This window comes from Oryctolagus cuniculus, chromosome 5, assembly GCF_964237555.1.
Source record: "Oryctolagus cuniculus chromosome 5, mOryCun1.1, whole genome shotgun sequence".
Taxonomy (NCBI): domain Eukaryota; kingdom Metazoa; phylum Chordata; class Mammalia; order Lagomorpha; family Leporidae; genus Oryctolagus; species Oryctolagus cuniculus.
In genome coordinates this window covers 65120970-65131266 of record NC_091436.1, presented here as the reverse complement: position 1 = coordinate 65131266, position 10297 = coordinate 65120970, and the positions used below count along the sequence as shown (strand labels likewise).

Sequence of the window (10297 nt, the reverse complement as noted above, 5' to 3'; positions counted from 1 at the left end):
GAAAATGGTAGATATTTACACATGAAAATAAAATCGACTACACAACATAACACGAGACAAGACAATGTTGTATGTACAGGATATTCTTTGCAGTGTTTTTTTTTAAAGATTTATTTTTATTTGTTTGAAATGCTGAATGAGAGAGAGAGAGAAGAAGGAGATGGAGGAGGAGGAAGAGGAGGAGGAGGAAGGGAGAGAAAGATCTTCCATGTATTGGTTCACTTCCCAAATATCCACAATGGCTGGGGCTGAGCCAAGTATAAGCCAGGAACCGAGAACATCCATCTTGGTCTCCCATGTGGGTGCAGGGGCCCAAGCACTTGAGCCATCTTCTGCTGCTTTACCAGGCACATTAGCAGGGAGCTGGATCTGAAGAAGAGCTGGGACTCGAATATCTGCTCTGATATTGGATTCTGGCATCCTAATCAGTGTTTAACATTTTGGAAAATATCTAAATGTTTATTAATAAAGACTGATTAAATCCTTCATATAACGGAATACTATGAAGCTGTTTGAAAAGAATGAGGCAGCTCTATGTGTATTAAAATGAAGAGTTCCAATACAGTCTTTTTTTTTTTTAGATTTTATTTATTTATTTGAGAGGCAGAGTTACAGACAGAGAGGGAGAAACACAGAGAAATATCCTCCATCCACTGGTTCATTCCCCAAATGGCTGCAACGACTGGAGCTGGGCCGATCTGAAGCCAAGAGCTTCTTCCAGGTTTCCCAGACTGGTGCAGGGGCCCAAGTGCTTGGGCCATCTTCTACTGCTTTCTCAGGCTACTGCAGAGAGCTGGATTGGAAGAGGAGCAGCCGGGACTAGATGTGGGATGCCAGCCCTGCAGGTGGAAGATTAACCTATTGCACTATAGCACCGGGCTCCAATACAGTCTTGACATTAAGAAAGCAAGCATGTAATACCTCATCCTGTGCTACCATTTGTGAAAACAGAAAATCAAAATACAGGGGCTAGAGCTGTGGCATAACAGGAAGAAGCTCCTGGCTCCTGGCTTCAGATCGGCCCAGCTCTGGCCATGGTGGCCATTTGGGGAGTGAACCAGAGGATGGGAGACCTCTCTTTCTGTCTCTCCCTCTCTCTTTCTGTAACTCTGCCTCTAAAATTAAAATAAATCTTTAAATCGGCCGGCGCCGCAGCTCACTAGGCTAATCCTCCGCCTAGCGGCGCCGGCACACCAGGTTCTAGTCCCGGTCAGGGCACCGGATTCTGTCCTGGTTGCCCCTCTTCCAGGCCAGCCCTCTGCTGTGGCCAGGGAGTGCAGTGGAGGATGGCCCAGGTGCTTGGGCCCTGCACCCCATGGGAGACCAGGAAAAGCACCTGGCTCCTGGCTCCTGCCATCGGATCAGCGCGGTGCGCCGGCCGCAGCGCACCGGCCGCGGCGGCCATTGGAGGGTGAACCAACGGCAAAAGGAAGACCTTTCTCTCTGTCTCTCTCTCTCACTGTCCACTCTGCCTGTCAAAAAATAAATAAATAAATAAATCTTTAAATTAAAATCAAAATACATAAGCAGAGTCTTCTGTATGTATTGAATATCTTTGAACAGATACATGAGAATCTGGAAAGAGCAGACACCCCTGGGGAAGAGAAAGTTACATTTGTTTCTTCTGAATTGTGTACCCTGCATAAATCTTATCACAATTTTAAACTTACATTTATAATGTACCCTCACGCTCTGGCCAGCTCTGAACAGGGAGGGCCGGTAAACATGAAATGGAGACCTTTTCCCACAGAGGTCTGCAGAAGGTAGTGGCTTCTCTGCGAGAGGTTTGGAAGAAGTCCGCCTGGCGGGGAGGGTGGCAGTCACCGGCCCTGTTTCCTCTGAGTCGGTTCCAGTCTCTCGTGCCGTGACAGGTAAAAGCAGGACAAAAGCCAGGGTTCTATTGAACTGACAGAGGCTGAGCGTCCCTAACCCAGGTATCCGAAATCAGAAATGTTGCAGAAATCTCGAGCTGTTTGAGTGCTGCCATGGTGCCACAAGTGGAAAATTCCACACCTGATTTCATGTGACAGGGCACGGGCAAAACACAGGAGCACTAAAAATATTGAACAAAATTACTTTCCAGCTCTGAGTGTGAGAATTTCATGTTTAGACACAGGAGCCAAATAAAATCAAATAAATCAATATGTGTATGTCAATATTCCAAAATCTGAAAAAAGATTTGCGTTCAAGCCCTTCCAGTCCTACGCAGTTCCAATAATGGACACTCAACCCCTGCTACCAAATGTGGGGTTCTCGGTCATCATTTCAACATGACTTTTTTCAAAAGAGAGAGGACTGGGGGACCCCAGGGGAGCCAGCGAGAAGACTCCTGGGGACAGAGCAAGCCCTGGTGCCCAGCCCGAGCCTCAGAAGAGCTCCAAGTTCTTTTTTTTTTTTTTTTTTTTTTGGACAGGCAGAGTGGACAGTGAGAGAGACAGAGAGAAAGGTCTTCCTTTTGCCGTTGGTTCACCCTCCAATGGCCGCTGCGGCCGGAGCGCTGCAGCCGGCGCACCGCGCCTATCCGAAGGCAGGAGCCAGGTGCTTATCCTGGTCTCCCATGGGGTACAGGGCCCAAGCACTTGGGTCATCCTCCACTGCACTCCCTGGCCACAGCAGAGAGCTGGCCTGGAAGAGGGGTAACCAGGACAGAATCCGGCGCCCCGACCAGGACTAGAACCCGGTGTGCCTGCACCGCAAGGCAGAGGATCAGCCTACTGAGCTGCAGCGCCGGCCAATTTTTTTTTTTTTTTAAGATTTTATTTATTTGTTTGAGAGCTAGAGTTACAGACAGTGAGAGGGAGAGACAGAGAGAAAGATCTTCCGTCCGTTGGTTCACTTCCCAAATGGCTGCAACAGCCAGAGCTGTGCCGATCCGAAGCCAGGAGCCAGGAGCTTCTTCCAGGTTTTCCATGCAGGTGCAGGGGCCCAAGGACTTGGGCCATCTTCTACTGCTATCCCAGGCCACAGCAGAGAGCTGGATCGGAAGTGGAGCAGCCGGGACCAGAACCGGCGCCAATATGGGATGCTGGCACCAGTTTTTTTGTTTTTGAGCTCAAAGTTCTTGAAGCCTGGCATATTCCCAGAGCTCGGACACCTGATCAGAGCTGTGCTGCCAGCAAGAATCGCACTTCATGCACAAGTAGGACCTCTGAGGGAGGAGGGACCCCAAAGACCCTAATTCCCACGTCTCAGCCAGGGATGAGGGGAAAGTGAGTTGCCCAGCAGGCTTCGGGGCGAAGCGGGCACCATACCCCACGTCTTTGAACTCTGAGTCCAGGCTCTTTCATGCTGCTGCTGCCAGCACTAGAGTCACAGTCCCCTGCGATTGTCAGCATCGCTGGTGCAAAGGACCCGGCACCCACCAAACGTACTAAGCACGGTGAGGGCAAGCTCCGAGGCAGGGCAGCTGAGATGGGTTTTCGGGTGGTGCAGGGTGGGGCAACCAGGAAATCCCCTGACCTGCTGCAGAGAAGCGGGGCCATGGCACACACTTCCCAGCACATGGCGGGATGGGCAAATGTCAATGGCCCCAACCCTCCCCCACTGGTGGATCCAGGCCAGCCTAGAAGCTTCAGCCTCCAGAATCCCCAGCCCAGAATGTATCTTAGAGCTATTTTTTTTTCTCTCCATCAGTGCTCAGATCTGAAACCCATAGGATAGGAGTAGAACAGTGATGGGAAACGCTTACTACTGTCTCCTTTTGTAGCTCAAACAACGAAGCTCCAGCCATTGGGCTCAAGAGGCCGCCTCCTGCCCTGCTAGGATGCCATTTGTCTTCTGCCTCTTGCTGTACAATCCCCGGTCTCTGTGCTCGGACTGAGGCCCTGCGCTCCAGCACTGGGCGAGAGTCGCAGCCGGGGAGCCGTGCCCGGGAGTACTTTCTGTTTACTGCCAGGCACTTCCTGTTGGGGAATGACTTCAGCACGCGGACTCTGGACCACTTGGCATGCACACAGGCGGGAGCCACTTATCTCAGTCGCGCCATGAATCACGACCTCTTCCCACCCATTGCCGCAGACACCTGAGGAGTTCAGTCTCACCGAATTCCTCCCGCAGTTTTCAGTGGGATTTCCGCCACCTAGGCAGCATGAGTCAAAACGGATCATCCCCCTCGGCGGACTGCTTAACGAATTGAGGTGTTTGTTTAGAGCTGACTGTTTACAACGAAAACCACCCACCAGCCAGCTTGCGTTTTCATGCTGTGACAGCCCAGAAGAGGGGAGGGGAGGGGTGGCAGGGAGAGCCCCCCCCCCCAATTCCCTCCACTCCCTTCTTATCTCTTGGCTTTCTTGAGTCTGGTTTGGCTTTCATCGAATGCTTCGAAAGTTCTGCCCCGTGTCCAGTGCCCCAGGTCTCTGCGCCGAAGCTAATCTTGGCTCTTTATTTCCAGCCACAGCTCAAGGGCTGTGCTGTCTTTGGCGATGACTCAGCCACCAGTCGGGGGAGGGGGAGGAACGGCACCGCTGAATGAGTTATGGCACTTCTTCAGGCTTTGTCCTTTCATTTTCCCAATCAGCATTTCATTAACCGCTCCGGACTGCACCTCCTTGGAGTTCGTGTTTCATGAGATCATAAAACTAGACAGAGCTGGCCAGGCTCAGTGCTCCCTCAAGGAGTCCTTGTCCCCAGCCTGCCCTCGAGGACTTTCATTTCTTACTCCTTCCTGGCCAGACTTCTCTAAAGATGGTGAGAAATTATTCCGGACGGGCAGTGAGTTCTCCTAGATGCTAAGTCACTTGTGAACTGATTTCTTCTTTTCTTTCTTTCTTTCTTTCTTTATTATTATTATTATTATTATTATTTTAATGCATTTACTTGGGAGACAGAGACAGAGAGAGCTCCCATCAGCCAGGGTCACTCCCCAAATGCCCATAACAGCTGGAACTGGGCTGGGCCACGGCTGGCAGCCTGGAACTCAGCCCAGGTCTCGCACAAGGATGGCAGGAAGCCCATGACTGGAGCCGTAGCTGTGGCCTCACAGGGCCTGCATGGGCAGGGAGCTGGGGTGAGACACTGAACCCAGGAACTCTGCGCTTGCTCACCGGTGTCTTGCCTGCCAGGCCGCCGTCAGCTCCCGCCGTGCCTTCTTGTTGGTTCTATGCCCACGACTACTTTCGCTGTCCTGGCCTCTTCGCTGCTTTTTTCTGCATTTGTATTTGTCAGAGGTTGCAGAGTATTGAGTTGTTGTCAGCATCCACAGTAGAGGTCTGTTTTAGGCTCTGGGCATTTACAAGGAGACACAAATAGCTACAAAGAACCCCCATGGCTTCTTTCCTTTTTCTTTTTTTCCATTTTTATTATCTTATTTATGTAGGAAAGCTGTTACTAGGAAGTCATTACAACTGAGTCAAAACCATAATTGAAATATCTAAAATCTTTAATATGTAGAAACATTTTTATATAGTGAAATTATCCATATTTTCTGTACTATTTCTATTTTTCCTTTTCCCAAAGCAGAGGAAGGGCTGGAGGAAATTTACCTCTTGTTTGGATGCAGGACCAATCTTCAGTCTTGCCTCTTTCTTCTCCCTGCCTAAAAGCAGGAGTCGATGTTCACCAAACGCTTTACAAACACCAACTCACGGAGTACCCAGCGATTGTATCCCTTCCCCATTTTACCATGGATGTGGCCTGGCTCTTAATACTGCTCAGCCAGGGGCCAGCCTTGTGGTACAGCAGGTTGAGCTGCCACCTTTGATGCCAGCATGCCATATGAGCTCCAGTTCAAGTCCCAGCTGCTCCACTTCTGATCGAGCTCCCTGCTAATGGCCTGGGAAAGCAGTGGAAGATGGCCCAAGTGCTTGGGCTCCTGAAGTCCACATGGGAGACACAGATAAAGTTCCAAGCCCCTGGCTTTGGTAGGGCCCAGCCATGGCTACTGTGGCCAGTTGGGGAGTGAACCAGCAGATGGAAGATCTCCTGCTCTTTGTCTCTTCCTCTCTCTGTAACTCTGCCTTTCAAATTAAAAAAAAAAAAAAAAAAAGAGTTTACTTAGAAAAAAATACTACATTGCCCTGCCTCTCACAACCTGTAAGCTGCCTAATCATCACTTGACCAATTTAAACATGCACAACACACAACTTCAACTTTAAAAATCATTCATCTGTGTACTTTGGATCCACGGATGTTAACCTCCTTCAGTAATGTGTCTCTTTGAATCTAGTCATTGTTTCCCATGAGAAAGGCTGATGCGGGAAACACAGTAACAATGATACGTGAAAGAAAGAGCCACATGGAAAGAGCCACATGGAGTTCAAAATACAAGGCAGAAGTCATGGGCTGCTTTGAGGGTAAGACCATAGCCGTCCGGAACACGGGCCCTGAGCTGTCAGAAAGGTTCGGTAAGACTCAGGGCTGAGCCGGCACCGCAGCTCACTAGGCTAATCCTCCACCTTGCGGCGCCGGCACACCGGGTTCTAGTCCCGATCGGGGTGCGCCGGATTCTGTCCCGGTTGTCCCTCTTCCAAGCCAGCTCTCTGCTGTGGCCAGGGAAGTGCAGTGGAGGATGACCCAAGTGCTTGGGCCCTGTACCCCATGGGAGACCAGGAGAAGCACCTGGCTCCTGCCTTTGGATCAGCGCAGGGCGCCAGCCGCGGCGGCCATTGGAGGGTGAACCAACGGCAAAGGAAGACCTTTCTTTCTGTCTCTCTCACTGTCCACTCTGCCTGTAAAAAAAAAAAAAAAAAAAAAAAAAAGAAAAAGAAAAAGATTCAGGGCTAAAACCCAGCGAGTGGCTTGTGAGGTGCCTCCCTCATTTGGGTCATTGAGACTGCGTTGACTCCTGCTTTGTACTCGAGTCTAGAAGAGTGCGGGGTCTGCTTCGCAGCCCAGTGAAGCCCAGAAACTGCAGATCCGAAGCTGAGTTGGAGGACAGACGCTGAAACCAGTGCCCTGGGAGTGGGCGGCGTAGGCGGCTGACAGCTGAGCCGGCAGAAGAGCTCCACACACAGAGGTCTGAGTGTGAGCGCATCTGGTGTAGGAGCCGGTGGCCCCGGCCACAGCTGCCCTGACGTGGGCAAACACAGGAGCTGTGTCGTCATCGTGCCCCTAAGCCAGCCAGACAAGGGCAGACCACAGTCAACTGTAACCCAATGAAGAACTTTGCAGGGTTTCGTTGTTTTTTGCTTTTGCAGGAACCCCTATACACAATGGTTAAAGCTTTATTTCCTGAAAGGTATCAGTATCACCAAGAGTGAAAATGACTCATTCCCTAGGATTTCTGGACGGCCGAGTTTTACTTGGAGTATTTGCATGCAAGCTATTCTAGAGCTGAGGCACCCTATTCTCTATTACACTGGGTTCTGATGACCGTGACTGTCCGTCATTGAGTGACAGGTTCTTAGGTTATGAAACAATAATTGGCCTTAACCTCGTGGGCCCGTGAAGCATTTCTGACTCCCTCAGCGCGCCCTGCTTAGCTGCTGCTGCAGGTTCCTGACTGACTCTGGCAAGCACGGGAGTCAGCCGGGACTGTGGTTATTTGCATACACCCAGAATCTTGTCATCTCCTCAGAGGGCTGACCTGTGTACCAAGATCCCTCCTGCTTCACATCATGGCACTTCGTTTCCTGGATTAGAAAAATCTGATTTTACTATTAGAAAGGAACTGGATTGGTGACACATTTTTGTGAGATGAATTAAGTTAATTCTCTGTGCTCAAAATGAACCTGTCAGTTATGAACTGACCAAAGCAGCAAATACTTCAAATTCAACACACTCTTCCAACATATTCAAAAGTCCAGTGTAATTACTGCCCAAAGTTTTCTGTTAGAGAGCATTTTTTTAAAGGATAGTTTTTTTTTAAACTCTTATTATTTCTTAATTTCAAAGGCAAAGTGACAGAGAGAGAGAGGGAGAGACAGAGAGACCTTCCATTTGCTGGTTCACTCCCAAATGCCACAACAACTGAGGCTGGGCCAGGCTAAAGCCAAGAGCCGGGAACTTCATCGGAGTCTCCCATGTGGGTAGTAGGGGCCCAAGCACTTGGGCCATCTCTTGCTGCCTTCCTAGGTGCATTAACAGGGAGCTGGATCTGAAAAGAAGCAGCTGGGACTTGACCCAGTACTCAAATATGGGCTGTCAGCATTGCAAGTGGGAGCTTAGCACACTGCACCACAACACTGGCCCAGAAAGAGAGCGCAATGAACTTTGATGTGCCCATCACGGCGCTTCAATTATCAGCAATATTTTGTCAGTCTTAAAACAGTACACCTAAGTGTGCCTACATGGAAGTCTATTTTAATTTTCCACCAGGCTGGAAACACCTGGGACTGGCCTCCAGCGCATCGGAGCAGTCAGGCCCGCAGCAGGGGGTGATTAGGAGGATGGTGACTGCTCGCTTCCTCCCTCTCCCAATGCGTCTCTCTGTCTATCATCTCTCTCTATCTCCTTTTGAAATATAAATGCCTCTGCTGGAGAACATTACTGAGATTTGCAAAGCCTTATTAAGAGTTGATTTTATCAGAATAGGTTGATTGTTATCAGAATAAGTCAGCTTTTATCAAACAATTTTGTTTTAGAACAGAAGACTTGGGAAGAGTTGCCTGTTTACCCGGGAGGTGAACAGGGCCCTGGAGTAGAGGCAGGGAACAGAGGAGGTGCAGTAAGAAAGGCACATCCCACCGCGGTCCAGGATTAACCCTAGCGGTAGTTCCTTTAAGAGCCTGTCCTAGAAAAAAAAACTGTACATGAAGCATGCTTATTACCAATGATTTGGATCAGAAAGTGACAGTAAAGGTTAGGTAGTTAGCCCTTTTAGCATTTTTTTGTAAAAAAAAAAAAACTAGCATAAATCCACATTATTGTTTCAGCAGTGAGAAAATATTCTGGAATTCAGCCTTCTTAATATGGACAGTGGTGTAGCCGGTACAGAAGACTTTTCCCTTACTGTGACTGCTGCACCAAACACCGACCCCCAACCTTCCCTTTATTTTATACCTTTTGGGTGGAATAAGATGACATGCAGAAGTTGCCAGTCATCTCTATGTTCAGCACCTGGGGCAGCTGGCCTGGTACCTTAGACGCAATCATTGGGATGCAGTGTTTCACATCTGCTCTGTGAGAAGAGAACAACAGGACTTGTTTCTTGCTTTTGGCCTTGACAAAGAGGTCACAGTGGTGGGGAGTGGCCACAGGTCAGAGCTGCAGCAGGGAACATCAGCCCAGCTGATGAGGCCAGCTGATGGAACGCATGCAAGCACTCTGCCCCAGGCCCTCCCTCACCACAAGGGAGAGGCGCTCGCCTTGTTTGTTTAGAACTAACCTGGGGAGAACCTGGAGCTGGTCTCTGAGGCCTGCCTCACCCGGGCAGGTGTCAGGGCTATAGGGAGTGTGTGAGGGGGTTGTTGCAGAGGGAAGGTATGGGTGTGTGTGTGTGTGTGTGTGTGTGTATACATGTGTATGTGTGTATTTACCTGCTCATGTCTCTTGTGTAAGCATGTGTGTATATCTGTGTGGGTGTGTCCACCTCCAGGTGTGTGTGTGTCACTGTGGGTGTGTGTGTCTCTGTATAGGCATGTGTATCTCTGTATGTGCATGTGTGTGCATGTGTGTGCAAGCCTGCATGTGTGACCTGAGCCGGCTGCAGTGCAGAAGGCAGAGGAACAGGCTTCCCCGAGGTGGGTTACAGAGACCTCCAGCCTCCACAGAGCAATGCAGCTCTGGTTCCCAAAGGCCTCAGATGTCACTTTTTTTTTTTTTTAAGATTTATTTATTTGAAAGGCAGAGTGACAGAGAGAGAAAAAGAAAGAGAGATCAATATTCCATCTGCTGGTTCACTCCCCAAATGGCCATAACAGGCAAGGCTGGGCAGGCTATAGTCAGGAGCCCAGAACTCTATCTAGGTCTCTCACATGGATGGTAGGGTCCTAAGGACTTGAGCCATCTTCTTCTGCCTTCCCAGGTGCATTAGAAGGGAGCTGGAGTGGAAGCAGAGCAGCTGGGGCTCCAATGGTGCTCATCTAAGATGCCAGCATTGCAGGTGGTGGCTTAGCCTGCGGCAGAGGCCACCTATCGACATCATGGTGGGGGGGGTCATAGGCAGCTCTGATATATCCCCCACTGTGTCAGGCAGCAAGGCCAGAGCAGTAGTGCCTGGACTGCATGAGCCTCTTGGGTCTTAAACTGATCATGGGAAGAGGAACCCTGGGAAGGAAAGACAGACTCAGAGGTAGGATAGGCTCATTACAATAGCTGTGCACCTGCTGGGGCCCAAACTGGTAAAGCAGAACATACGGATCACAGAATGGATGAGAAGAAAACAGATTGTAGGAAAGTTCACTTATATGTTAATTACATC

The 10297-nt window shown here is 49.7% G+C and overlaps 1 long non-coding RNA gene across 2 annotated transcripts; it reads right to left on the bottom strand.

Annotated features, from left to right (window-relative positions):
- Nucleotides 1-567: 567 nt before the first annotated feature.
- On the bottom strand, nucleotides 568-9271 carry LOC127493168 (uncharacterized). Of its 2 annotated transcripts, XR_007923218.2 has the most exons (3): nucleotides 8938-9271; nucleotides 3689-5954; nucleotides 568-839 (listed from the first exon to the last, which is right to left on the bottom strand). It is a non-coding gene; the product is annotated as an uncharacterized lncRNA (long non-coding RNA). The 2 variants fall into 2 exon arrangements; XR_011388960.1 differs by lacking the exon at nucleotides 568-839 and having other exon boundaries at nucleotides 2736-5954.
- Between the last annotated feature and the right edge of the window lie 1026 nt (nucleotides 9272-10297).